General features: G+C 49.2%; 1 non-coding gene across 1 annotated transcript; it reads right to left on the bottom strand.

The window, feature by feature from the left end:
- Positions 1-11,608: 11,608 nt before the first annotated feature.
- LOC120671689 lies at positions 11,609-11,715 on the bottom strand. Its single transcript, XR_005673787.1, has one exon. It is a non-coding gene; the product is annotated as a small nucleolar RNA R71 (small nucleolar RNA).
- Between the last annotated feature and the right edge of the window lie 3,099 nt (positions 11,716-14,814).

Genomic DNA, 14,814 nt, shown 5'->3' with positions numbered 1-14,814 from the left:
CTTCCATGAACACAATCACAGTCACCTTGGCCCCGGGTTCCACTAAGGAGCTTCTCCACAAAGGATGGGGGTCTCCACGTCCCCCGCACAATGTTGTCATCGCCGCTACACACCAAGTCAGAGGGTCGATGACGTGCCGGCGAGCCTTCAAAGTTCCAAGGTGCTGGCGCACCGAATTCTTCTTTTGGTTCACTAAAGAACCTCAGCACAAAGGCACTTGGCCTTGCAATCTCACTCACTAAGAGCTATCCTTTACACAACACTCTCAAAGTGTGCTAAGGGCTAAGGATATGAACACTAAGCTCTTGGATGGCTTGGAGATGTTCTTGGGTGTGTTTGTGACTTCCTTGAACTCCAGCAAACTCCAAATGGCCGGGGATGGCATATATATAGGCCTCCAAGTCGAACTAGCCATTTAGAGCCGTTACCCAACTTTCTGTGCATGCACCGGTGTATCCGAATGTATAGCACTGGTGCATCCAGTCACTCTGCGCCTGAGGTAGCCGTTGGGTCTTCTGTAGGTGTCACCGGATAAAGCGGTCAGTTGCTCCGGTGGAGCATCGGTTCATTCGGTCCTCAACATTCTCTCCTCAGCCTCCTTGATGTTGCACCGGTGCATTACTATGGTGGGGCACCGGTGTATCTGGTCCTGAAGACATGCTCGCTGGCCACTTGACATGCTCTCTGAGTAGTAGCATGGTGCTTGCACCGGTGCTTCAATTAACATCACCGGTTCATCCGGTGCAACTTGGACTGCTCCCCCTTGGCCTGGGCATTGCTCGGCCCCAATGCACCAGTCATAGGGCACCGGTGCATCCGATGCCAACCGGTTAGACCGGTGTGGCATCACCGGTTTATCTGGTCCTACTGGTTCTTGTAGAACTCATCCAATTCGACATTTCTTTGAGTTCTTTCTTCGTGTTTTGCTTTGCTTGGCCTTTTTGCTTCATCCCTGGGACCTATTAATGTTTACTTGACAAATGCAATAGTCCCATTGATTGCGTTGTTACTCAATCACCAAAATCACAAAACAATGGCTTAATGAGGCCATTTTCCTTACAGACTTTTCATGTAACCCTGTCCCCCTGGATATATAAGGGTGGGCAGGGACCCCCTCGAAACACATCAGCACCTAAGGCAATACAAACCACCACACAGGACGTAGGGTATTATGCAACTCGTGGCCCGAACCTATCTAAATCTTTGTGTTCCTTGCACCATCGAGTTCCAAAATAGTCGATCCTTACCTACAAACTTTACTGCTAAGGGTATCCCTGAGCAGGCTTGGCGGTAAACACCGACAGCTGGCGCGCCAGGCAGGGGATTCGGCGAGTTCATCGACGAATTCGATGGTCGGATCAAGCGACACCAACAACATGCCCAAGGGCACAACCCTTGTTTTCGGTTCTTGGGCATGCACGACTGACGGATTGGGCGGCTTCTCCAGCCACCTTCTCACACCCAACTCGCCCAAATCGAAAATCACTCCCCAACCCGCCGACATCTGCGAAAATTCAGATCTCGATAGGAAAAGAGTTTTACTCGAACTCGGTTCGGATAACGCAGAAAATGTGTCGACTCCAACTCGAGTTCTCGAGTTAGCCGAGTCCGATACAAACTATGATCCCAAAAAGTCTCACTTTTCCAAAACCCTCGGAAAATACTTGACTTGTTTCAAGTCGATCAAACGCCCAAGGATCAACAACCTAGTACTACTCGATGGAGTAAATCAAGTTTCGCGATCAATTGAGGGCTGCATCAAACATGCAGAATCCACCCTTGGCTCATCTGCATCACGGCAGAACCCAGAAGCGTTGAACCCACCAAAGGAATGGTCGGGTGATATACTCTCAGGGGTTGATCGAGTAGATTACAAGCTCGCCGACTGCATTAAGATGGCCGAAGGCACTCTGCAAAACTTGAAGCTGAAATCGGGAGGAGGAATCTGCGGGGGATCTGGTAAGACAAACCCCCGGCTTGTTCGAATGGGACCGTCTATCTCTAGGAAACCTCAGAACCCTTCACCGAAACCTGCTCACAGTCAGATTCCTAAAACAACTGACACCTCCAAGTCCTCTTTCGATCAGGACTTTGATCAGTTCATGAACGGTCTCGACAACTTTGAATCATTCGATGATCTTGAAGACTGGTCCGACAACGTCGACTTGTTCATGGACGCTGTGGCCAATCCACCCGAACATGCTGACGCCCTTTGGGAACTGGCCAAACTCAAAAAGGGAAAAGCCAAAGCCCCAGAACAATTCAGCAAGTCGATTTTTGACAAGCCTTGGATTAAGGTGCCTGAAGGGCTATCCCACTCAATCATGGCTATATTGGATGAACGAGAACGCCCTCCGCGTAGAGATGGGCATCCCGCTTCTTTTCACCAAAAACACACATATTCAAAAATCGGTGGCCTAACCGACTCTGATTCCGAGTACTCTTCCAACTCGGAGGATGATCTGGATGACCTAATCCAGTACAGTAAACAAGTCGAGTCCAACTCGACTAAGAATTCCATGTCTGATCATAACTCCCTCCCAAATTTGGTCATATATGCAACACCGCAAGGACGGACAGTGCACCTGAAGGAGACACAAGATCCTAATGCCTCCGGCTCTCAGCCAACAGATCTACCCTTCCAGCAGAGCACTCTACTAGACCCATCCTCAAGCAAACAAGACCAAGAAGTTTAAGATCTTTGCCGTGAAATCCTCATGGTTCGCATCTTCGTGGTCCACGAACCTGAGGACGACCCCACGGAGCGTCTCAACCTCGACGACTATAACTCTGATGATTTCGACGAGTATCTCTCCGACAACATGGAAACTACCCCTCCCACGATCACAGAGCCCCAAGCTACTACCAAGCAAGATTCGCCTACACCACCTCCAGCAGTGACCGTCACTGTGCAATTGGAAGAGCAGCAACCAGCAGAAGATCTTTACAAGCGTCGTCGCATACTTAACCAAAAGAGGGCGTTCAGGCGTCAACGTCTCGCCAACTGCCAGCAGGAACAGCAAGGCGACAACGACTTCTCCAACTGTGACCTCCGCAATGTGATCAACGTTGGTCGTGAAGTGCGCAATGTTATCATCTCAAGGAGAAAGGAGTGCGAGGAAATAGAGGCTTATAGCCCTTCTTCCAATTACCGCATCCCAGCAAAGGCTTCCATAGCCTTCAAGAAGCACAAGCCGGCAAGTACCCGTCCCCAGGGTAAACCGCGCACCCCACATCATGGAGAAACATCTCAGGGCGGAGACAGGATCAATAAGATGCTTCTACGCAAGTGCTTCATGTACCCTAAGAGCTCTCATACAATCTTCGAGTGCAACTCACTCCGCAAGACCCTTGGGGCACCACTCCTAAAGGAGACCTTACCAATAATCTAGTCGACTGATGTATCGACTAAGTTTATCCCCCAAACAATTTTTCAGTTATGTAAACCATTGCCCACGTCTACGAGCAAGGGGTAGGTGTTAATAGTCAGAGTCTGTCATTTTACAATCCCTGTAATCTCGACAAGTTTCCAATAAAAGTTGATTCCTTCATAAATCGACTACTTGGCTCTCGCTCACCTAACCAATACCCCATTATAAACATCACTCTGAAAGCCATGCTCAGCACTGGAGCAGCATTCGAGTAGTTTTTATGGTTTACCTCGAGTGTTCTTACGACATTTTTGTCTTGGGTAACCCGATGGGGTTCATCCTAACAGACCTGTCCTAAGAATTACTCGTTCTCGGTTGAGGACACCTTACTCGCCTCGCTCGAGTAAGTTTTGGATACTCTTCTGACATTTTCATCTTGGATAACCCGACGGGGTTCATACCTAACAGACTTGTCCTAAGGATTACTCCAATCCTTGGTTTAAGGACACCCTACTCGCTGGCTCGAGTAGGTTTTGGATACTCTTTCGACATTTTCGTCTTGGATAACCCGACGGGGTTTATACCTAACAGACTTGTCCTAAGAGTTACTCCAGTCCTGGGTTAGGACACCCTACTCGCTTGCTCGAGTAGGTTATGGATATCCTTTCGACATTTTCGTCTCGGATAACCCGACAGGGTTCATACCTAACAGACTTGTCCTAAGGATTACTCCAGTCATTGGTTTAAGGACACCCTACTCGCTGGCTCGGGTAGGTTTTGGGATATTTTTTTGGTATTTTCGTCTTGGGTAACCTGACAAGGTTCATCCTAACAGACCTGTTATTAAAACTACTCCAGTCCTTGAGTAGGACACCATACTCGCCTCGCTCGAGTAAGTTTTGGATATTTCTAAAATATTTACGTCTTGGTTAACTCGACGGAGTTCATCCTAACAGTTCTATCTCAGAAATCAATCCAGTCCTAGTATCGGACATGCTACTCGTTGGATCGAGTAGTCTAGGATATTTTCATTAAAAGTTGTATGCTACCTGGTGTTGGGTTCTCGTCTTCCTTACGACCCAATCAAAATGCGTACATGGAGGTTAAACGGAGTAAAGTGGCAGGATTTTTGCCAATAAATGACGAGCTACAAAAGGATTCGTTGTCCAGTACAGATTGGTTGGGGGTATTTATACCCCTAACCTTTGTTACATAATGACTACAATGTCCCTACCTGCCTGGAATATTTTGCAAATATTCCGAGCCGTAGGTCATTTCATATAGGTTGGAGTGTACAAATTGTTTACCCTATCCGATTCGTAATCGAGACGCTACCCTGAAGGTTCACGGTAACCTTCGGATCAGCGGTTGACCTTCGTTCGCCAGTCTGGACCTTCGGTAGCTCCCGGGGACCTTCGGGTGACGGGATCACCTTTGGGCCTTGTCAATCTTCGGCTTCTTCTGGAAACCTTCGGGTGCATCTTCTGACCTTCGGTCGAGAGGGTAACCTCCGGGCTTTCAGTGACCTTCAGACCCTTCGGCTCCCGCCCTGCAGTTTCGGGCAACCTCCGGCATCTGAGACGATGATCCCCAACCGTAGCCCCTTGCGGGCGAGGGCCGACTCCGATGGGCCGAACCCTCGAAGCCTCTATCACCTGCAACCAAAAATCGTCTCCTTCCGTCGGAGGTTGGGACGAGCCGAAGGTGACTTCTTTATATGTGTCGATTTTTTATTGGGTGGCGTTTGGTATTCTTCTCGATTTTACCATTGATGTGACTCTTCGCTTTTACGTCCCTATATAAGGGGGGGGGTGAGGCGTCGCTTTCACGCCTTCTACTTGTAGCGAAGCTTTGTCAATTTTTCGAGCTTGCCACGTGTAGTGTTGTGATTTGCTAGGAGCTTCGAGCTTTTTCGCCTCTGTAGCTTGGCGTAGTGATTTGCGGGTTGAGGGATCTTCGCATCGCCTGCAGCACTTGTAAGTAAGTTTTTTTAGGGAATTTCACAGGTGTTTCGTGCTCTTTGCAGGAATGGCTAGAGTGAAGATCGCTGCAAAAGACGTCACCGAAGGTGCTGGTTCATCTGAGGAAAGGGATGACCTTTCAGAAGGGGAAGAAGATTTGTCAAACGTTGAAGCTGACCCTTCAGAATTGATGAAGAGGGAGAAGCCTGCGCCGACTCTACGGTTTGGACCTTCGCTCATATCTGCGGCTCTTATTGAGTCGTATGTTGAGCGAGGGTTCTTTCCTGTGGTGGTTTGCCGCCCGCCACGAGCCGAGGAGACGCCAGACCCCCAAGATGGGGAGTGCGTAGTGTTTCGTGACTTCTTTGTCGCCGGGCTTCGTTTTCCCCTTGGTCCGATGGTTTCGGAGATACTTGCCCGATTCAAGGTGAAGATTCATCAGCTGACGCAAAATGCGTTTGTCCAGCTTTCAAAATTTTTCTAGGCCGTGAAGTCTTTCAAGGGGCCTATCTCTGTCGACACATTCTGCCACCTTTATGAGCTCCATCCTCAAGGTCAGAAGGTTAGGTTCATGGATGAGGATGATGCTTACAATGCTCAGAGCGGATGTTGCACCTTCGTGCCCCGAAGGCCCAACAAATCATTGAAGATTGATCATTTGGAGCTTTCATACTGCCAGAAGAATCGATGGGATGATGATTGGGCGCAATTTTGGTTTTATGCTAAAGTTGTGTTCCCTAGTGCCGAGGAATCGACGGAGGTATCCTATCCTTTGGCCTCGAAGGTTAATCTGGTGGAGCATATATTAGCCAGGCAGAGTTCCGAAGGTCCGGTTCTGGCTACAAGGATTGCTTGGATGCATTTTCGTCAGCCGCTGTGCTGATCGGAGGAAGGTATTTGATTGAGGAGTTTGTTTGCGCGAGGATTTGGCCTCTGTCTGTTGGTTGGGATTCCAATTCCTTTGTGAAGGTTGAGGTTCGTGCCTCGAAGGAAGCACTTCCCTTCCCGAAGCTTGATCTGGTGAAGCCATCTGGTGAGACAGATGAAGCTATCGTGGCTGAGGTCGAGCAAAGAGCGGCAGAGCTAGCTGGGCCGTACCTGTTGAAGGAGTATGATTCTTTCGTCGTTTGCTGTCCCGGGAGTTGCTGAGTGAATCGGTCTTTTGTGGTTATGGGTATGTAGTATTTGGATCGAGAGGAGCCTAAGAACCGGAGAAGAGGAGCAAGGGAGCTTCGAGTGAAGAACGCGTCGCCAAGAAGAGAAAGATTTTTTCTGTGGATGCTGGCTCTTCGAAGGCTGCTCCAAAGGTTTTAGCGATGAAGTCGCCCCGTCCACCTCTGAAGGTCATATCGGAGAAAAAAGGTAATCGCCTTCGGGGCGTTGCTAGTAGTGAGATGTGTAGTGAATCTTTTCTGCGAGAGCTAGAGGAGACCATGAGTTTTTCTCCCCTTCGTGGGGATTCAATGGAGCTTTATCTTGATCAGTTTGGGTCTCTCCTTTCAGGCCCAGATAGTGTTGGAGATGTTGTTGTGAAGCTTCACCCGTCAAGTGGTGCGGGGCTGCGGAGTGTCAGCTTGCTGGATCTTGAGGACGAGGGGGACTACCATTGACCCTATTATGCCTACTCCTATGGCCGATTGTTGACGGTCCCTAACGACCAATTCTGACCATCAACTCCTGCACAAAAAGGAACCACAAAGTGGAATAAATGCTAGCATAGGATTTATTTATTAACAAATTCCACATATGGTGCTTGAGAATATGTGCAGGTGGTTTTGAACTAATTTTGCAGGTTTCAAGCACACTTTGGCCCGACATAAATCGCAGAAATTATCAGAGCACTGATTCAGGCTCAAATGGACCAAGTGTAGCCCAAGAACCCAGTTCAGATGACTCAAGACAGGCCAAGCCCGACTGGGCTAGGACAAGGAGGCCCAGGATAACCTGCTGGACGAAGCTAGGGGCGGTTGCCCCACCTGGCAGGCCGACCAACCTACTGGTCGGCCGACCTGGCCCATGAGCCCCACCGCCTCATCCTCGACATGTGGCGCCTCCCTGCTGGTTGTTTAGGTCGGTTCCAGGTCCTTCAGCCCGTGGCTCCCTCCTATAAATACAAGGGGAGGGGTACGAACACACAACACACTACACACAACACATCACTCACCTCCAAGTGTAGAGCCTCTCTAGCTTGTGTTTAGTAGGAGTTTAGGAGTAGATGTACTCAGGAGGGGCACCAGTAATGGCGCTCTTCTCCAAATTGTACCACTACAAGAGTGAGGAGATAGTTGGGGGATGTGCCGGGCTTGTCGGCGCTCTTCTCCGCTTGTACCTCGACGGATGCTTATTCGGTTGTAAGTGTTCGAGACTTTCCTTGCTTATTTAGAATTAGAGTTTAGATAGCAAGTTATCATCTCTGCCTTATATTAGTTGATGTGTATGCTAGTGAGTAGCATTTGACTCTAGAGTTGGGCTCCGGATAGAAAAGGATAACCCTGTACGCCTCTAGAGTTTGTAGGGAAAGGCGTAGATGTGGTGTCTAGGCTGGACTATACCACTCAGTTGTCTGATAGTCCCACGGTTTGTAGAGATAGCCGGCAGGTGGTGACAACCCTGTTCGAGCCTTTTAGTAATCCTCCATGTTCGAATATTGGATAGAGCACATATTGGAACTATCGGCTTGTATAAGCCGGTCAATACCTTTAGCTCGAAGTATAATGGCGACGTGATCTCTTCTTCTAAGCATAGATTCTAGATCTTAGAAAGTCCTCTCTTTCCTATCCTCCTACACCAGTGTGTTTGTCCTTAGACATCCTGAACCCGTAGGTAGTGTACTCACGTTCCCTAGTGGATACGATACCCTGGAATACTCATGGGTGAAAGCTACAGCGGTATCCGTGCACTTGCGGATTTTATTCGTGACGTTAGGTCGGATTCTACTGCCTCATCCTCTTGATTTTCAGGGTCCGGATATTGATCCTTATCTTCCTTGGGTTCGTGAAGTAGATGTTGCCACCATGATGGCGATGCTGAGCCACGAGATCGAGTTTGGATCTGTGGGGGTACCTCTACCTTCGTAGGGTACCCCCTTGTTGACGCTCACTAACGTTCATTTTCAGGCGTCAACTTGATCAGAAAATCATGAGAGTTTGCATTTCTTACACGCATCCTTATCCAATAAAGTCCCTAAACCACACTTTACCTTTTCGAATATGCAAGTTGTGTTTTCAAGCTAATATGCAGGTTGCAAGCACACTTTGGCCCGACATAAAATCACAAAAATTATCAGAGCACCGATTCAGGCTCAGATGGACCAAAAGTGAAGCAAGAACCCAATTCAAACAAGTCAAGACAGGCCAACCCCAACGTGGATCGACAAGGAGGCCCAATACAGCCTGCCAGGAGAAGATGGGGGCGGTTGGTGGCCCGGGCAGGCCGACCGACCTACCTGGTCGGCCGACCAGGCCCGTGGACCCCACTGCCTGAACCAGGGCACGTGGCATCTCCCTGTTGGTCCCTTACGTCGGTTGTGCAGGCTTCATCCCGTGGCTCCCTTCTATAAATACAAGGGGGGTGGAGAATATGACACACACACACACACACAAACACACACACACCACACACCTCTCATCTCCTCTCTTGCATTCCTTGCATAGTCTTTAGGCTTAGTGGAGTTTAGGAGAAGTCTAGGAGTCATCGAGTCGCCGGAGTTGCTCGAGAGTCTGATATGGGTTCATCTCTAGCTCTCTCTTGTAATATTCGGTCATTTGTAATAGAATTAGACTATGGTTTCCGATATCTGCTTGAAGTATATTCTGAGTTATTGAGTATATGCTTCTTGTCATGGTTGCATTATTATTCAGTGCTTGCATAGCATGATCACCCTATGTTGGAGATGGTTAGTCTTTTGTTCTTAGAACTCTATCAACTACTCCAGTATTCGTATGATTGCTCTAGTATTCAGGATTAAGCAAAGCAAATGAAGATTTAAGGAAGGATTCCCTATCCTATCCTTTCCTCGAAGATATCTCCAAGATAACGACATCCAAAGGGGTGCAATCGTGAAGGACATTAACTCTAGAAAATGCGAGGAGTCTGCACGCGAAAGATGAGACCGAGGCGAGCCCGAAAGAGGGTAGGCCGGCCGGCCTAGGCCCATGGGGCCAGCCGGCCTAGCCCGTTTCTGACGCGGTTCGGCCTCCCCTTCGATCGGTGGCTTCCTCGGCTTATAAATAGCTCGCACCTTATTCAACTCGTAGCATCCATCCACCCAGAACTCGACGAAAACCTAGGGCTAAGACCGGAGGGAGACGACGGCCGCCACAAGTCTTCGAAGTTGTCTAGGAGATGGCTTAGGCCACCCCTAGCTGCCATGGCCTCCTTGCGTGGTTGTGCCATGGTGGAGTTCATTAGCTAGTTGGAGTCGTCAATGGTATGTACTCGGTGGTGACGATCCAAACGAATCTATTATGTGAGTAATGATAATCATGTCTTCCGAATCTATTAGCGATCATGTTCTCTCTTTCGATTTCGTTCTTTTCTTTGGGTTTGCTTCATCTTAGATCTATTATCGATATAGATCGCTTAGCATGATCTTGTAGTCATGGTGGCTAGAGGTTCATGGCGGAACTACCAAAGGGGGTTCGACTTGCTTCAGGGTACTTTCATCCAAAGGGGGGTGTCGTAACAGGGCGCTGCCATTGAGTTGGTGGGGTATCGAAGGATCGGATTGGAGATTTTGATTTAAAGATGCTTTTGATTGAGATGCATGATTTATTTGCTCGTTAGCTTGAACTACAACTAGATGACGATAGGCCTAGTCATGTCTTTGGTTTTGCTATGATTAAGCCTATGTTCATGGATGAGATCAACCATTACACATCACTCATATCTGTCAAAGGTTTACCCTTTATATGCAATCAATGCTTCATGTTAGGATAGATCCGTTAGATTAGATGGAAAACCTTAGGTAGTTCTTTGTCGATCCACGGATTGATAAACCTTGGGGGAATACTCTAAGGGAAAAGCTACATGAACTGTGCGCTTGCGGTATACAAATCGGGGCGCTAAGGAGCGTCAACACCGGCAGGTGGTGACAGCCCTGTCCGTGCCTTTTACTAACCCTCCATGTTTGGTATGGGGGGTAGGAGGTACATAAAGTCGCCGGGGTGTACGGGCTCCTCCCGTTACATCGATAGCAATCTCCCTGTTGTGTAGTTTAATCTCTGACGAGCTAACCAATGAGAAAGTGTAGATATAGCTAGCCTAGCACAGCTGACTCGAGCTCTGACTTTTACCTTGCTCCCGGCCTAAAGCAATCTTTATTCTTTTATTTATCCAAGAGAGTAGTTTGTGTGTGTGTCACACTACCTCCTACTATGTTATTATCTTACCCCTGTTTATGCATGAGAATATCCAATCTAGATAGAGCTCACCAACTGATCTATATATTCTTTCACTCATCGCCTTCCCTGCGGAAATATAAATGACACCCCGGTATACTCCCTGGTAAAATGCTACAACGGTATTCCGTGCGCTTGCGGATTTATTCGTGGTTCATGAAATACTGCCACCCCAAATTGGTGTCTGCGGACGTCATCGCTAGGTGACGTTGGTAGGCGCCAACAAGCATTTTTGGCGCCGTTGACGGGGAAGGCACAGAGTGGAATATATAGACAAATTGTGAACAAAATCGAAATTGGTATTCGCTTGCTAAACAGGCTAACTTGGCTTTGTTTTCTTGTCTTTGTTGATATGAAAATAGGGTAGTGTATGACCGGTTTTGACTTTCCGCAAAACTTTCATTCTGATCCAGAGTCACTTTTGAGGAGGACGCGAGCTCGTCTCGTATCACCTCGGAGATCACTACCGGCAGTTGATCCAGTCATCGCATCATCATCAGCTCCTAGAGCTATGGCCCAGAAGACACTCCGTAATTACTCTGCTCCATCTGCTAGCCAGGTCCCGACCGGACCCAAGGTTAACACCGGAGGAGAAAATTTCGAGATCAAGACGGGTCTCATTACGATGGTGCAGGCCAGCCCATTCTGTGGCAAGGCCAATGAGGATGCCAGTGCTCATCTCCAGCAGTTCCTGGAGCTCTGCATTACTTTTGTTATCAAGGGTGTATCACAAGATGCAATCTGGCTCCGTCTGTTTCTGTTTGCTCCCTTGGGGAGAGCGAAGCAATGGTTTTATGCTAACAAGGCTGCTGTGGATACTTGGGACAAATGTGCCAAGGCGTTCCTCTCGAAGTTCTTCCCGACGGGCAAAACCAATGCTCTTCGTGGTTGGATTTCGAACTTCCAGCAGGCATCAAATGAGTCAATTCCGGAAGCTTGGGAGTGGCTTCAGGAGTACATTCTGGCTTGTCCGCACCATGGAATGGATAATTGGCTCATTCTACAGAACTTCTGCAACAGGTTGACACAGTCATCACGTGATCATGTGGATGCCGCTGCGGGTGGAGCTTTCTTCTCGCTGACCATTGAAAGAGCTACATCATTGATCGAGAAGATGGTTTCCAACCAAGGTTGGAGCGATGATCGCCTCCAACCGCGCCAGCGAGGTATGCACTCCATCAAGGAGACCGACATGCTCGCTATGAAGATTGATCTCCTCCTCAAGAAGTTTGAGGATTATTGTAACACCCTAATTTAAATTTCAGCATTTTAATAATAAATTTAATTGGCTTTACTTAATTTTCTAAGGTTTATTGTGTTTAGTATGGCATTTAAATTCAATTTTGTTCCTCAAGTAATTAAAATTTTATCATAGGTTTAATTTTTGATGTTGCATTCATGCTGGAGGATCTTTTTCTTTGTTTGTTTGGTTAGGGTTTGAATTCAAATTTATTTGAATTCATCAGACTTGAGTTTGAGTTAGAAATAGAAAAAGAGAAGAGAAACCAAAACCTAACCGGACCCAAACTCAACCCAGGCCCAACCCAAACCTCCATGGAAAACCCAACCCAGTCCACCTCCTTCTCTGGCCCAGCACTCTCCCACCTCCCTCTCTCGCGCGGGCCCAGTCCGCTCTCCCCGCGCGGCCCAACCACGCAGCAGCAAACCCCGGCCGACCCCGCCTCACCCCGCTCGGCCTGTTACAGCCCGCACCAGCGCGCCCGAGTCCATGCCTCCACCCGCTCGCGGCCCAACCGCACCTCCCCGCGCTGGCCCAGCCTCCCACGCCCTCGCTCGCTCGTCCGCGTCCCCGCCGCTGCGTTCCACTGACAGGCCGACCCCATGGGTCAGACCCATCGTCCCCGCAGCGCTCGCCCGCGCAACGGCCACGGCGCCCGCCCGAGATTCTCGTGGATTTCCTTCCCAAGCCGAACCCCGAAATCACAGGCGGCCCTCCTTTTAAACCGCCCTGTGATCCCCCTGCACCCATCCACCCCACGCGCCGCCCCACAAACCCTAGCCGCTGCTGCCCTCAAAGCTCAGACAGAGCATTCCGCCGCCGGTAAGAAGCTCCGCCATGGAATTCTTCAACGCCGGCGCGACTCCGACCTCTCTGACCCCGTGGCTCAATCGCAGGTCCACTTGGAAGCCACCCGAGGGACCCAGGAGCCCGGAAACGCCTCCGCACCTACTCCTCCACGAGCTTCGCCCCACCTCCGCCGCTAGTCTCCGTCGCCGAGCACTCTGCGCCGGCCTTCTCATCAATCCAAAGCTCGGTGAGGACCTACTCTGCCCGCTCGTCCTTTTTGGCACGATATTGTAGGCCGCGGTGCACCCTTTTGTCCCAGACCCCGCGCACCGGCGACCTAGCGCCGCCGCGCCACGGCGATGTAACACCCCGGGTGTTTGCACAGTAATTAAATAAGTGTCTGCACAGTAATTGTGTTTGTTGCTATGCATCTTGTGCTTGAAATGCTTAAAAAGGATCTTTTTGTAATTATGAAAGGTTATATGTGTAATTATGATTTTATGCGAGGTCCTTTATATAGTTATTTGTGTTTATAGCTTTTATGGAGGGTGTTTGTGCAAAATTTCAGTGCATTTAATGCATGGTAGTCATTTTTGCTTGTAAGTCTACATTTGAAGTGATTTTGCATTGAAAAAGACAAATTTCCTAGAATTCAAAATCCCTTCAATGTTTTTAATTTTAGCTCTTGAATCTTTGGTCAAATAAATTTTTGCACAACATCAAAGTTGTAGATCTTGAAAAATTGAACAACTTTCATGTTGGGCACTTTTCCATTTGAGCTTTAGTTTAAAAGTTATTGCTTGTTTACAGAGAGGTCCCTGGAACTTTTGGAAATTGCAAAATCGCCCTTATCCCCTTCTTCCCCTCCCTGCTCTGCTTCTCGTCGCCGGCCACCGACAGCGCCGCCCGCCGACGCCTTCCCGGCTTTCCCGGCCATTACTCCGCCGTGCGCTGGCGCCCACGCGTCGCGGACGACCTCTTCCCCCTCCTGTTGCTTCGCGCTGGAGCCTCCCGGCCGAGCCACGCGCCCCGCCGCTTCCAGAACCGCCCCGACGGCCGCCACCGCGACGCCGCCGTGGAGCGCCCCCTTCAGAGCACACCGCCCTCTTCTAGCGAGCGCCCGAGCACTACACCTATCCCAGGACTCGATTTCGTGCACCTCTTTGCTCTATCCTCGCTCCCACACCACGGAACACCGCCGCCGCCCCGCTTGAACCCCGGCAAGCTCCACCCTGCCGCGGAGCCGCCACTGCAGGCCCGCTCCACCCCTACAGCCCCCACCTTTAGCGTCGCCTCGTCCTAGCGCAGCTCCCAGGCCATTTCCCCTCACCCGAACACCACCGGAGCCACCCCGCCGCCGTGCTCCGAGCCCGCAAGCCGCCGCTCGCCATCGACACCCCCTCTCCGACCGCCCTAGCCTCGATTCCAAGCACCCAGAGGTGCGCCTTGAAACCGTGAAGCTCACGCACCCCTCCACCCTCGCCGCCGGTGAGCCCCTCGCCGGGAAACGGCCGGTCAAACCCCGCCTCCCCTCTCTGACCCGGCCAGGGACATCGGTGTTAGAATTTGGAAAAGCCCAGGGGGCTGTCTGCGAAGCTCTAGACTCAGAGGAATAGTGCTCTAAGGACTTGTTTGTAATAGTTTGCTGTGATCTTTGAAATTCTAGATCAATTCGTAGAAAAATCGTAAAATGGAAAATCTTGATGTTTTGGAATCCTCTTGAAGAGCTCTATGCAGTAGAACCAGAATATGTTAGGCTTTAGTTGCAAGTTTTTGCTGTAGATTTTGATTTGTGTTACTAGGTTTATAAATACTAGTTATTTACTCTTTTTCTTATCTGATGCTTGAAAGCTGGTATAGCTATGAAATTTTTGTGGTAGTTTACTCTTGTTACACTAGCTTTGCTATAAAATTTTCATGATCAGTTCTCTTGTGTAGCTATTTATTTGATTTAATCTTTTTTTAGTAGACTTTAATCATGGTAAATAGTTTCTGTTCTTAATAAATCGTGAAAATATTGTTGAGTGTTCTTCTGGAGTATATTAGCTTGTCCA

The sequence above is a fragment of the Panicum virgatum genome, chromosome 4N (assembly GCF_016808335.1).
Source record: "Panicum virgatum strain AP13 chromosome 4N, P.virgatum_v5, whole genome shotgun sequence".
NCBI lineage: Eukaryota > Viridiplantae > Streptophyta > Magnoliopsida > Poales > Poaceae > Panicum > Panicum virgatum.
This window is presented reverse-complemented; position numbering and strand designations above follow the sequence as displayed.